Below are 14,672 nucleotides of genomic sequence, written 5' to 3'. Positions count from 1 at the left end.
TTGTGTTTAAAATAGAGAACAGTTCTGTAGTCTCTATGTCCATATCAGATGTTTCATCATTGTAAATAGAAAGACTGAACTCATACGAATAAGTTCTCAGCAGATTGAAGACATTTCCTGTGATTACATAGATATTATCAATAGAGCTTGTAACATTCTGCAAATTACTAAGCGCAACTTTTGTCTGTGCTGTAGCTTTTCCTTCGCTGGATATAATACTTAAAAGTTCCATATTTGAGGTGAGAAGATGGACGGTTTCCTCCATGGTAAAATGCATTTCTCGTATTCCCCCCAGTGAATGCATAGACTGAACTAATGCATTGAGTTTTGCTGCAACAGTGCTTACAGTGGTTAGTAATCTTGTTAGCAAACTTCGCTGCATTTTCCTAATAATAATCTTAACGTCGGTTTGTATGAATGCAGTAATAAAACTGATAACTGTCTGCACTTCTAGGCTTTGGAAGTTAATTTCACCAACCGACCATTGTTCCATAATGTCCATGATGGTAAATATTGATTCAATTTGAACTACTTCACTGTTTGCTGTTGAATTGTTCATGTGCTCTTCATCAATATCTTCAAACATGTTTTCATCCATATATTGTTCTATAACATTCACGAAGTGGAAGAAAACATTTTGAATTTCTTTAATTTTTGTTATTAACTCCATGGTTAACATACTTCGTTCTGTATGCTTATCCATACGTTTATAGTGTTCTATAATTTTTAAAGTCTCCTGTAAATAAGTAATGCCAGTTCCTTGGGACACTGAAATGCTTGAAATATCAAAAGACTGCAAAACATCACCAAAATCTTCTGGTATGAGTCTCCAGTCAAATGAGAATAATAATAGGTATTTGTACAGACTTGTTATTACAGGATTGACCTCATAAGAGGTGATTTGTCCTATAATCTTTTTGATCTGTAATAGTTCAGACGAAAGTGAATGTATAAGTACCCGTGATGAGTCAAAAGAAGATCTCAATATTTTGATACTTTCTGTGTTTTTCTGAAATTGTAAATGAAGTGATGCTCTGTAGCTAAGAAGAGCAAGCTGACTTGAAATCTTAGAACGGTAAAAAATCTTCCTGTTATCTTGTCTGACAATCTCTAGGACTTTCTCAAATTCAGAATTTATGTTATTTATTTCAAAGGCCGTAATAGACGTCATGTCAATTGAGTTTAACATCAGACTAAAGTCCGTAACTTTGCTAACTTCAATAAACTCCTCTGTAGATGTTTTATCAAGCACAGATGTGAGATGATAAGCATGTTTTATAGCAGTATTTGCAGCACTCGTATATGTAATTTGTTTCTCACTCTTCAGCACTGCCCTGATTTCTTCGATTCTTATGTTTACTATCTGGTGCTGTTTCCTTACAGCAACAGCAACAATTTCTAAATCCTTCATTAAGACATTCCCTGCATCCTGTTTGATCAGCAATAAAATCCTCACAAATTCGTTGAGAACAACAACTTCACCCTGCATATAAGAATCTGTATCTTGCATAAAGCGTAGAATTTCGTTCAGAATAGGGACAGAAAGCTCTAATCCTGATGGCTGGGATATTAAAGATATACTTTGCAAAATGTCTTCTATTTCTGCAAGGAGAATTTCAGATTCTTGAAGATATGATAATGCTTTAGTATTTTCAATGATAGTATAAGACCTTAATACACTTAAACTCATGGAAAATTTAGCAGATTTAACTGATCGTATTATAAAACCAAGGTCTTTTATCTTCATGGGATGGGTATTCATAGTATTACTGATATTACTGAGGATCGTTACATAACTACTAAATTTCTGGATAAATTCATAGGAGGACTTTGACTCAATGTCTTGTAATTGCATAGAAATTTCTTCAAAAACAGGATTAGATACATAATCTTCAGCAACTTCCAGATTTTCCATTGACTCAAAAAGACGAATAGTTTCTGTTATTAGTCCTTGAATTTGTTTCTGCCTAAACACTTCTTTGGAGTACTGCACGTCAAAAGATCCTTCAATAATTTTCCTTTCAAGGGATTTTTCAATATCAGCCACAGCTTCTATCGCCGTTTCTAGATTCACAATATTCATTCCAGGCTTAAATTTGTAAAGGTTCTCTTCAAGTTTATACGGCTGTTCCTCAAGTAAAATTTGATAATGTAAAAGATCTTTCGAATTGGATGCCTTTCCAATCAGTATAAAAAGGGATAGGATCTCCTCAATCACAAGGACTTCAGTAGGTTCTGTATCAGAGGTAGGCTCCCCAATAGTTATTGAGATGTTCTTGAGCATAAGCAACGTATCCGAGATTACAGCTTTTAGCTCTTGATTTTTTCTCAGTCCCTCTTCACTCTCTGACTCCGACTGGAATATCTGTATTTCGATAGTGAGTTGATGTAATATTGTTTTCGTAAGCTTGGCTAATTTTGTCATACTTCTGACATTGGCTCCTTTTGCCTGAATCAATTTCAGCTCTTCCAAGCTTTTAGTAAGTACCATGACCATCTTTTTCGTTATATGAAATGTGCTGGAATCAGTATAGGACAATTCCTTTATAAGGTTGCTAATGCCTATATTTTCTTCACTCAGATCTGTTTCTGGGCCTACCTCGCTTATGATATTATCTGTCAAATCTGCAATACTTACTAGAATATTTTTACTTTCCATGAGGGTCTCCAACATCAACTTCTTTTCGATTTTTGATTCGAGGATAAATCTCATTGTAGATATTGATTTGGTAATGTTAGTGATGGCAGAAAACGTTAAGCTTACCATATCAGCATTTCCAACAAACACTGCACCAATTAAAAGGATATTATTGTAGATTTCCTTAATTCGGATAACCTTTTCTTTATTGAACAATGAGATTTCTCCACTGAGCAGTTCAAACATTTCATGCATCCTGTCGTCTGGTATATACATGGCATTTACTTCATTAGAAATTTTCATTATTGTATTATTAATTTTCTTTGTAATATCTTCCAAGGAGTCTAGAATGTCTGTTAATGCATTTGTACTACGAATACTTGAAAAAACATCTTTGCTACCTTTAACTTCTTCGAGCTTAACAGATGCAATAACTTTCATTTCTCGTAGGCCTATTACATCGGTGCCAACGATAACATTATCTTGAATTGATTTAAGTATTTCTGCCATTACATTCAGTTTTTTAACTTGTTTCATGGTCATTGACTCTACTGACATGGACGCTATCAAACTCGTAATGTTAGCTACACCTTCTATATTTTGCATTTCCGTTGCAAGTCCTATGGTAATACTTAGATCATTGGCAGCAGAAATTATTCTTTCTAGAACTGAAAATCCTTCGGTTAAAGTAGCCATTCTATCAATGCGATTCATTGCTGTAAGTGTGTAGGATAACTTTTCTTGTACCTTAATGTGTAACTCTCTAGTGATGCGTTTTGCATTTCCGAGACTCTCCCAATCCTCTTCAGGAACAGTGCTGGCAGCTTTGATTTCTTTCAGCAATACTTCCAGATATGTAAAATATTCTTCTGTTATTTCAGGTCCTGATTCTATTATTTCAAGTGTCTCGATAAGATCTATTAAAACATTACCTTCTAAAGCTTTTCCAGGTTCTACTGATCCAGCATCTGTATCAAAAACTTCCAAACTGCTTAGTATTTCTGTTATAATGTAAGATGCTGTAGTTAGAGTTTTGACAGCTAAATGAGTTTCTGATGTGAATTTCATTTCATGTAAAGTTACCTCACTTTTTTCTTTTGCTGTTCTAACGTCTTCAGTTAATTGCATCAAGGCTGTTACATTTAAGCTCTCTCTATCATATAAGAAATAAAGATCCTCTAAAATAACTTTGAGGCTAATTATCTCTTTGAAAGTTATTTCTTTATGAAGTATTTTCTCCAGGAGATCCTTAAGATCATGCACCACTTTCGGTGTAACAATCTCACTGGAAGATTCTTTACTTTCAAAAAATGCTGTGACCATTAGCATTTCCCCTTCAATAGTGGACAGTAGTCCAACAGTTTCAAATAAAATATCTATCTGTGTACGTATCTCTTCAGTTACTTCATAAACAAAAGCTCTTTCATTTAGCTCTATAATTGCATTTTGAATTTCTACTTGTAACTGGAACATACCAATTATCTCTATGCCTTCAGAAGCGACTTCTATAATATCCTCTAAGGTATTTGAGTTATTTTCTAGTAGCATGATCGTTTCATCCAGGAATAATGATGTCTTTAAGTCTTGTATGAAGGTTATGAGGGAGGTGACCTCATCATTTCCAGTGTTGGTAGAGGTTACACCTATCTTTTCTATGATTTCAGCTACATCAGTTTTCATTTTTTCCAGCGAATCAATCACATGCATAATTCTAATATTAAACTTTAACTCTCTATCCCATTGTTCTCTCAAACGCTTTGTAGTTGAGGTGCTCGCCTCCTGAACGGCACTCAGGCAGTCTACTAGACCTCCAATACCTTCACTTGGTCCAAGTTCTTCCACCTTAGTCTGTACATTTTCAAAAATGACCAGCATGTACAAAGCTGCTTCTTCCGTAATAAAATCCGCGTTAGAGGTTACTCTTTTAAAGAAATCAATTAATTCACTCACCTCATCATCCATCATACCAATAAGTTGAGATGGTTTAAGCCTTTGAATAAGTAAAGCTGTCTCTTGAAATATAGTAGCTGTCACACGATTTACTAAAGTCACTTCCACCATAACTTTAACCTTTGTGTACTGAGACTGTACATGGCTTATTTCTACTGATAAAGTACTTTCTGTCTGGACTAGAAGATTAAGAAGCTCATCAACATCCATAATCTTCTCTCCCAATCGTATTAATTCATCCAAAATCTGAGCAAATTCTAATATTTCTTCTTCAGAGTTGGTAATGGTAGATATATCAAAGTTGGTAATGGAAGATATATCAGAATTGATTTGGTTCACAGTATCGGGTAAGCTGATGATGTGGGTGGGTTCTTTTGTAATATAACTCATTTCTGTTAAGTAAGATATAATGAGTTGGACAGTTTGCCAAAGACTGACTAATGACTTCAGTTTTTCTCCTAATTCATCTAGCTCTTTTTCAAGGAATATACTCTTGTCAAGTTTTTCATTTATATCTTCAATCAAAGAAATAACACTGGTGATACTATAAATGTAACCACTTATTTTCATTGTTTCATTAACCTCTAACAGAATATCTTTGATATCATTTCTGTATCCTTCAAGAATCTCTACATCAGTCTTTGTTACAGTGATCTCGTGCTTTAGTATTTCTAAATATTCAGCATAATCATCGAGGACTACGGTTTTCAAAAAGAAAATTTCAGATTCTTCATTATTATCAATTTCCACTTCTCGTAAAAGATTTTCATTATCCATTAACAGTGACTGAACTGCTTGTAAGATGTCAAGTTTGCTAGATCCCAGCTCACTGCTGCTGACACGTAACTGAAGTGTATCTATTAATTGGTTAACTTGAATGATTACCGTTTCAAGATCAGTGACCTCAATAACTTCTCCGTTTCTAATGGTTTCCAGTAATTCCTCAATTTTATGTTGTTCATCTATTAGAGGCTTTAATTCCATATTCGATATAGTTATAATTTCCCTGTTTAGAGTTGTAATTATCTCTGCAGTGCTGATTGAAACAGGCTTACCATTTTCAGAACCTATTGTGGAAAGTTGTATTTCAGTAAGAAGATTCGATATGTGTGCTACGATGTTTAGTGTATCTTTTGTTTTCATCTTTAAAACATTTGTTGTATGAGCTTGCTCGTTCAGTTGCTTGGTTTCATCTAAGGCGACCTGCAGGGATTCTATTGTACTAAGGAGGATATCAAGGCCGGAATATTCACCAGTCTTGTCTTTAAGGCTGTCAAGAAAGCCTCGAAGTGTAGCGACAGACGTCAGTTTTAAGCTACTCACCCTTTGACTCCACGTTTTGAGTTCAGTTTGAATTTCCTCAATTAGTACAAGTGATGTTAAAGTAGATTTATCTGATATTTTAGCCTTTAAAGCAGAAACTACACTTTGCAATTCAGCCACAGTTGAACTTGCGGTATATATTGTCTCTGCTTGCTGTATTATGTTTACCGATTTCTTCATTGTTTGCAAAATATTGTTGTTGACTTTCAGAGCTTTTCTAGTACTAGCAATCAATTGCTTCAGCTCAAAGCTATTCTTGATTTGTGATGCTTGTGCGACCTCCATCTTGAATGAATTTAGATCAGCTTTTGCAAGATGGAGGTCATCTTCATTTGGCTTGTAGATCTTTGATGAAAACATATCCAAGTGTTTTGTCATGGCTGCTATAGATATCTGTAATACTTCAAGCGTAGATACCTCATCATTGCTAGAAATTTTCTGAGAAATATCATTCAGGGTTACCTCAGTTGAAGATATAATTTCTTTCATTGATTCTACTTGTTGGGCAAACTGTATATTTTCTCTCTTTAATTCATATTCTTCCATTTTCTCAATGACTGACATATGTATTTCCTCTACTTTTGTTATCAGACTGTTCATTTCATCATGAACTACTGAAGACGTAGCAGTCATCTGAATATTAATTACCTTTTGCAAGAAATCTTCCAGTGTAGAAACCGACTCTCTAGTTACATAATCTATACTAAATTCAGTCATGAAACTGAGAAAAGCTGTGATGTCATCATTAACTGCCATGGAAGTCTCTGAAGACGCATTTCTTATTTCGTGCACCACCTTTGTAATAGAGCTAAGAAAGAAAGAAGCGTCTTTTAGAGTTTCTAGTGTATTAGCGAGAGAATTCTGAGATGCGAGTTCCTCTGCTTTACTTTCGACTGCAAAAGTCAGCTTTTTACTTGCAGATTCGATTTTCTCGAAGTTTGAGATTATGAATGGATGTTGCTGAAGAAATTCCTTAGCCTCTGATTCAAAAGATTTTATTGTATTTATGTTCGACTCGGAGACAGCTTCAGTACCTACTGTCTGAAGAGATAGTATTGTATCAATAATTTCCTGACTGATGTGTACAGAAGTAGGATTAATGTCATCAGGTACTAACTTTTGCGACTCACTTAGTAACCCTATTTGTTCCTTTACAATCTTCATAGCAGATGAGAGACTATCAAGAAGAATAGCTTGTTCCTGAGATGCCTTTAGTGCCTTATTTTTCTTGGCAGTTTCCTCAGTAATAACTAAAGCAGCTTCAACGTTTGCTCTGGTTTCAGTGATTAGTATTTCGTAAAAAACAGCTCCTTCTAAGACCTGTAAATGAAGTTCTTGTTGAACTACATTTAGAATGGTGTTGGTATTGCTAGTAATGGCGCTAGTACCAAACTGATTTATAGCCAACAAAATATTGTTAAATTGTTCAAGTATTGCTACACCATTCATTTCTGTCTCATCAGTAGATACGGTCATCTTGTCCAGTTCATGCCCCACTGATCTTATTATATCGTGAACCGTTTCAAATTTCTCTTGGTTTGCCAGAGTTACTTTTAGTTTTGTTTTAATCTCTGCTTCTTTCACAAACAGGCCAATTACACGATAAACTATCCTTGTAGTTACAGTCACAATCTGCAAGGACTGACTACTGAGAAATTTTGCTCCAGTTTGCACTCCAGTCCTCATAATTCTTACCTCCTTTGTGATTAAGTCAATAAAGATAAGATCTTCTCTTGTAAATCTGCTAATGTCCACAATCCAATACTTTGCCTTAGCCTGCAGTACTGTAATATTTGATACCGAAATTTCGTGAATATCACGACGTCGACGTCTGCTTGGGTGGTCTTCTTTAGCAAGGCCATCCAACTCATCTGCCAGGTCTTTTAATGTGTCTGCAGCTTCATCTGCAAAGTAGAGCATTGGAAAATATAAATACACATGAATCCCAATCTGTGATTCCCTTTTTCATATACTCTTACATAGAAACAAAACTAGAAACTTAATAAAGCTTTAGTTATTAAGGTTATCTCTTTTGCAAATCAACAGACACCCCCCAAAAAATTATCAGTGGCTTAATAAAATGAGAAGAGGGATTCAGGTATGGCAATGGAAACATTCAGTTCATAAACAGGCCGGTGTGCTTTAGCTATCATTAGTTTTTATGAAATTTGTCTTCTATATCGGAGTCTATTGGATCCCTTGTTCAATCTTATGAAGATTCAATTGAAGTATCTTATCATGAATAACGAGTTCTTGCATCAACCAGATAATGAATATCTGAGGTAGAGTGGACTGGGAATACCCCCCCCCCCCCCCCGAAAAAAAAGGAAGGAGTAACATGGTATTATATGCAGCTTTTTGGTACCACATACTGGATCATATATTTTTAACTCATCCTATATTAGAGTAACTAACCATTGCTTCATCAGGAGTGTCTATTAAATTCAAGTATCATTTTGTTTTTTCATAGAAGTAGATGAAGTTTTAACATGCCTCATGTAATTTGTTCATCTACTTTCTGTAGCAATGACTTAAATATATACATTTCTCTTTATTATATAGGCTACTTCATTCCAATTATTGCAATATAAGTGAAAAAATAATTGAAGTTAGTGGTATTCATTTCCGGTATTTATAGTATATATTTGATGAATACACAACACAGACAAAGTTTTCAGACTGTCATTAACAAGATGATAAGGTATATTTTCGAATGTCAAGGAGTACTTTAGTCTACCCAGTGACATAATTGACATCAATGTGGTGCTAGTAACACCAATTCAAGTTATATCTAATTTCACTCCTTTCCCCTTCCTATACAGACAAAGCACTATACTTCTCCCTTATAGCAACAACAAAGGTCCGCCTCCATTCGCCTCCATGCTTTCACAAATTGGATAAGTGAGAAAATGAAAAGTGTGAAACCCATTAATTTCAGGAGAAAAACGAAAAAATATATTCACCGGAGTCAGGATCCTCTGGGGTGTCTTCCTCAGGAGTTTCTTCCTCAGGAGATTCTTCCTCAGGAGTTTCTTCCTCAGGAGATTCTTCCTCAGGAGTTTCTTCCTCAGGAGATTCTTCCTCAGGAGTTTCTTCCTCGGGAGATTCATCAGGAATTTCTTCCTCGGGAGATTCTTCCTCAGGAGTTTCTTCCTCAGGAGTTTCTTCCTCAGGAGTTTCTTCCTCAGGAGTTTCTTCCTCAGGAGATTCTTCCTCAGGAGTTTCTTCATCAGGAGTTTCTTCCTCGGGAGATTCTTCCTCAGGAGTTTCTTCCTCAGGAGATTCTTCCTCAGGAGTTTCTTCCTCAGGAGTTTCTTCCTCAGGAGATTCTTCCTCAGGAGTTTCTTCCTCAGGAGTTTCTTCATCAGGAGTTTCTTCCTCAGGAGATTCTTCCTCAGGAGTTTCTTCCTCGGGAGATTCATCAGGAATTTCTTCCTCGGGAGATTCTTCCTCAGGAGTTTCTTCCTCAGGAGTTTCTTCCTCAGGAGATTCTTCCTCAGGAGTTTCTTCCTCAGGAGATTCTTCCTCTGGAGTTTCTTCCTCAGGAGTTTCTTCCTCAGGAGTTTCTTCCTCAGGAGTTTCTTCCTCAGGAGTTTCTTCTTCGGGAGATTCTTCATCAGGAGTTTCTTCCTCAGGAGTTTCTTCCTCAGGAGTTTCTTCCTCAGGAGTTTCTTCATCAGGAGTTTCTTCCTCGGGAGATTCTTCCTCAGGAGTTTCTTCTTCGGGAGATTCTTCATCAGGAGTTTCTTCCACAGGAGACTCTTCATCAGGAGTTTCTTCCTCTTGAGATTCTTCCTCAGGAGTTTCTTCCTCAGGAGATTCTTCCTCGGGAGTTTCTTCCTCGGGAGATTCTTCATCAGGAGTTTCTTCCTCAGGAGATTCTTCATCAGGAATTTCTTCCTCGGGAGATTCTTCCTCAGGAGTTTCTTCTTCGGGAGATTCTTCATCAGGAGTTTCTTCCTCAGGAGATTCTTCCTCGGGAGTTTCTTCCTCGGGAGATTCTTCCTCAGGAGTTTCTTCCTCAGGAGATTCTTCCTCGGGAGTTTCTTCCTCGGGAGATTCTTCATCAGGAGTTTCTTCATCAGGAGTTTCTTCCTCAGGAGATTCTTCATCAGGAGTTTCTTCCTCGGGAGATTCTTCATCAGGAGTTTCTTCCTCGGGAGATTCTTCATCAGGAGTTTCTTCCTCAGGAGTTTCTTCCTCAGGAGATTCTTCCTCGGGAGTTTCTTCCTCAGGAGTTTCTTCATCAGGAGTTTCTTCCTCAGGAGATTCTTCCTCAGGAGTTTCTTCATCAGGAATTTCTTCATCAGGAGTTTCTTCCTCAGGAGTTTCTTCCTCAGGAGATTCTTCCTCAGGAGATCCCTCAGGAGATTCTTCCTCAGGAGATTCTTCCTCAGGAGTTTCTTCCCCAGGAGATTCTTCCTCAGGAGTTTCTTCCTCAGGAGATTCTTCCTCAGGAGTTTCTTCCTCAGGAGATTCCTCAGGAGTTTCTTCATCAGGAGTTTCTTCCTCAGGAGATTCTTCCTCAGAAGATCCCTCGGGAGATTCTTCCTCAGGAGATTCTTCCTCAGGAGTTTCTTCCTCAGGAGATTCTTCCTCAGGAGATCCCTCAGGAGATTCTTCCTCAGGAGATTCTTCCTCAGGAGATTCCTCGGGAGATTCTTCCTCAGGAGTTTCTTCCTCAGGAGATTCTTCCTCAGTAGTTTCTTCCTCAGGAGATTCTTCCTCAGGAGATTCCTCAGATTCTTCCTCAGGAGTTTCTTCCTCAGGAGATTCTTCCTCAGGAGTTTCTTCCTCAGGAGATTCTTCCTCAGGAGTTTCTTCCTCAGGAGATTCCTCAGGAGATTCTTCCTCAGGAGTTTCTTCCTCAGGAGTGTCTACACTAGGAGATCCTTCCTCAGGAGTGTCCTCACCAGGAGATCCTTCCTCAGGAGTGTCTACACCAGGAGATCCTTCATCAGGAGTGTCTACACCAGGAGATCCTTCCTCAGGAGTGTCTACACTAGGAGATCCTTCCTCAGGAGTGTCCTCACCAGGAGATCCTTCCTCAGGAGTGTCCTCACCAGGAGATCCTTCCTCAGGAGTGTCTACACCAGGAGATCCTTCATCAGGAGTGTCTACACCAGTAGATCCTTCTTCAGGAGTGTCTACATCAGGAGATCCTTCCTCAGGAGTGTCTACACCAGAAGATCCTTCATCAGGAGTGTCTACACCAGGAGATCCTTCCTCAGGAGTGTCTACACCAGAAGATCCTTCATCAGGAGTGTCTACACCAGAAGATCCTTCATCAGGAGTGTCTACATCAGAAGATCCTTCCTCAGGAGTGTCTACACCTGGAGATCCTTCCTCAGGAGTGTCTACACCAGGAGATCCTTCTTCAGGAGTGTCTACACCAGATCCTTCCTCAGGAGTGTCTACACCAGATCCTTCCTCAGGAGTGTCTACACCAGATCCTTCCTCAGGAGTGTCTACATCAGATCCTTCCTCAGGAGTGTCTACACCAGGAGATCCTTCATCAGGAGTGTCTACACCAGAAGATCCTTCATCAGGAGTGTCTACACCAGGAGATCCTTCATCAGGAGTGTCTACACCAGGAGATCCTTCTTCAGGAGTGTCTACACCAGAAGATCCTTCATCAGGAGTGTCTTCACCAGGAGATCCTTCATCAGGAGTGTCTACACCAGGAGATCCTTCATCAGGAGTGTCTACACCAGGAGATCCTTCCTCAGGAGTGTCTACACCAGGAGATCCTTCATCAGGAGTGTCTACACCAGGAGATCCTTCATCAGGAGTGTCTACACCAGGAGATCCTTCCTCAGGAGTGTCTACACCAGGAGATCCTTCATCAGGAGTGTCTACACCAGAAGATCCTTCATCAGGAGTGTCTACACCAGGAGATCCTTCATCAGGAGTGTCTACACCAGGAGATCCTTCATCAGGAGTGTCTACACCAGGAGATCCTTCCTCAGGAGTGTCTACACCAGGAGGTCCTTCCTCAGGAGTGTCCTCACCAGGAGATCCTTCATCAGGAGTGTCTACACCAGGAGATCCTTCATCAGGAGTGTCTACACCAGGAGATCCTTCATCAGGAGTGTCTACACCAGAAGATCCTTCATCAGGAGTGTCTACACCAGGAGATCCTTCCTCAGGAGTGTCTACACCAGAAGATCCTTCATCAGGAGTGTCTACACCAGGAGATCCTTCTTCAGGAGTGTCTACACTAGGAGATCCTTCATCAGGAGTGTCTACATCAGATCCTTCCTCAGGAGTGTCTACACCAGGAGATCCTTCATCAGGAGTGTCTACACCAGGAGATCCTTCATCAGGAGTGTCTTCACCAGGAGATCCTTCATCAGGAGTGTCTACACCAGGAGATCCTTCATCAGGAGTGTCTACACCAGGAGATCCTTCATCAGGAGTGTCTACACCAGGAGATCCTTCATCAGGAGTGTCTACACCAGAAGATCCTTCATCAGGAGTGTCTACACCAGGAGATCCTTCATCAGGAGTGTCTACACCAGGAGATCCTTCATCAGGAGTGTCTACACCAGGAGATCCTTCATCAGGAGTGTCTACACCAGAAGATCCTTCATCAGGAGTGTCTACACCAGGAGATCCTTCATCAGGAGTGTTTACACCAGGAGATCCTTCATCAGGAGTGTCTACACCAGAAGATCCTTCATCAGGAGTGTCTACACCAGGAGATCCTTCATCAGGAGTGTCTACACCAGGAGATACTTCATCAGGAGTGTCTACACCAGGAGATCCTTCATCAGGAGTGTCTACACCAGGAGATCCTTCATCAGGAGTGTTTACACCAGGAGATCCTTCATCAGGAGTGTCTACACCAGGAGATCCTTCTTCAGGAGTGTCTTCACCAGGAGATCCTTCATCAGGAGTGTCTACACCAGGAGATCCTTCATCAGGAGTGTCTACACCAGAAGATCCTTCATCAGGAGTGTCTACACCAGAAGATCCTTCATCAGGAGTGTCTACATCAGATCCTTCCTCAGGAGTGTCTACACCAGGAGATCCTTCATCAGGAGTGTCTACACCAGGAGATCCTTCATCAGGAGTGTCTTCACCAGGAGATCCTTCATCAGGAGTGTCTACACCAGGAGATCCTTCATCAGGAGTGTCTACACCAGGAGATCCTTCATCAGGAGTGTCTACACCAGGAGATCCTTCATCAGGAGTGTCTACACCAGAAGATCCTTCATCAGGAGTGTCTACACCAGGAGATCCTTCATCAGGAGTGTCTACACCAGGAGATCCTTCATCAGGAGTGTTTACACCAGGAGATCCTTCATCAGGAGTGTCTACACCAGGAGATCCTTCATCAGAAGTGTCTACACCAGGAGATCCTTCATCAGGAGTGTTTACACCAGAAGATCCTTCATCAGGAGTGTCTACACCAGAAGATCCTTCATCAGGAGTGTTTACACCAGAAGATCCTTCATCAGGAGTGTCTACACCAGAAGATCCTTCATCAGGAGTGTCTTCACCAGGAGATCCTTCCTCAGGAGTGTCTACACCAGAAGATCCTTCATCAGGAGTGTCTACACCAGAAGATCCTTCATCAGGAGTGTCTACACTAGAAGATCCTTCATCAGGAGTGTCTACACCAGAAGATCCTTCATCAGGAGTGTCTACACCAGGAGATCCTTCATCAGGAGTGTCTACACCAGAAGATCCTTCATCAGGAGTGTCTACACCAGAAGATCCTTCATCAGGAGTGTCTACACCAGAAGATCCTTCATCAGGAGTGTCTACACCAGAAGATCCTTCATCAGGAGTGTCTTCACCAGGAGATCCTTCCTCAGGAGTGTCTACACCAGGAGATCCTTCATCAGGAGTGTCTACACCAGAAGATCCTTCATCAGGAGTGTCTTCACCAGGAGATCCTTCCTCAGGAGTGTCTACACCAGAAGATCCTTCATCAGGAGTGTCTACACCAGAAGATCCTTCATCAGGAGTGTCTACACCAGAAGATCCTTGATCAGGAGTGTCTTCACCAGGAGATCCTTCCTCAGGAGTGTCTACACCAGAAGATCCTTCTTCAGGAATGTCTACACCAGGAGATCCTTCCTCAGGAGTGTCCTCACCAGGAGATCCTTCCTCGGGAGTGTCCCCATCTTCTGGTCCTGAAGTAACATCAGGGCCTGGAGTGACATTAGGGCCTTGAGTGTTGACTGGAGGCTTTGTTTCAGGCAGTTCATCAGTGGTTGCTGAAATGAAATACGGTGTGAATTAAAACATATCTGCTGTCTCACAACATACAGATCCTTTCATTTGCACTGTAATTTAAATTCACCCATACATACATATCTATATGTACATGGCCTATACCTAGAGTAATGCATAAGACAAGCAGTTGCCCCATCCAACAGTTTCCCCTCTCCGCAAGCAGCATGACACAGGTGTTGTCACTAGAGTCACCAGCGTACAGTCTTATACTCCATCTCTGGATATAATTCCCCAGGTTTAGAGTTCCTTAGTGTGGATTCATCGACCTCTCTTTAGCTAATTCACAAAGCAGTGAAGACAGGAGAGGTTAGTAACGTCTACTTGTGGTGACTGTCCCTAGTAATTGAATGTACTACCGCTATATTATCTGCATCTTTGTGTGTGGGGGGGAGGAGGTAAAAAGGGAGGAGTGGAGGATAAAGGAAGAAAAATCGGGAAAGGAGAGTGAGATGGATACGGTCAGAGAATAGAAGGAAACAAGAATATGATTATTGACGAGATACCGATATATGCA

The sequence above is a fragment of the Penaeus vannamei genome, chromosome 28 (assembly GCF_042767895.1).
Source record: "Penaeus vannamei isolate JL-2024 chromosome 28, ASM4276789v1, whole genome shotgun sequence".
Lineage (NCBI taxonomy): Eukaryota > Metazoa > Arthropoda > Malacostraca > Decapoda > Penaeidae > Penaeus > Penaeus vannamei.
The sequence above is the reverse complement of the archived record's forward strand: the minus strand, read 5'-3'. Positions refer to the sequence as shown.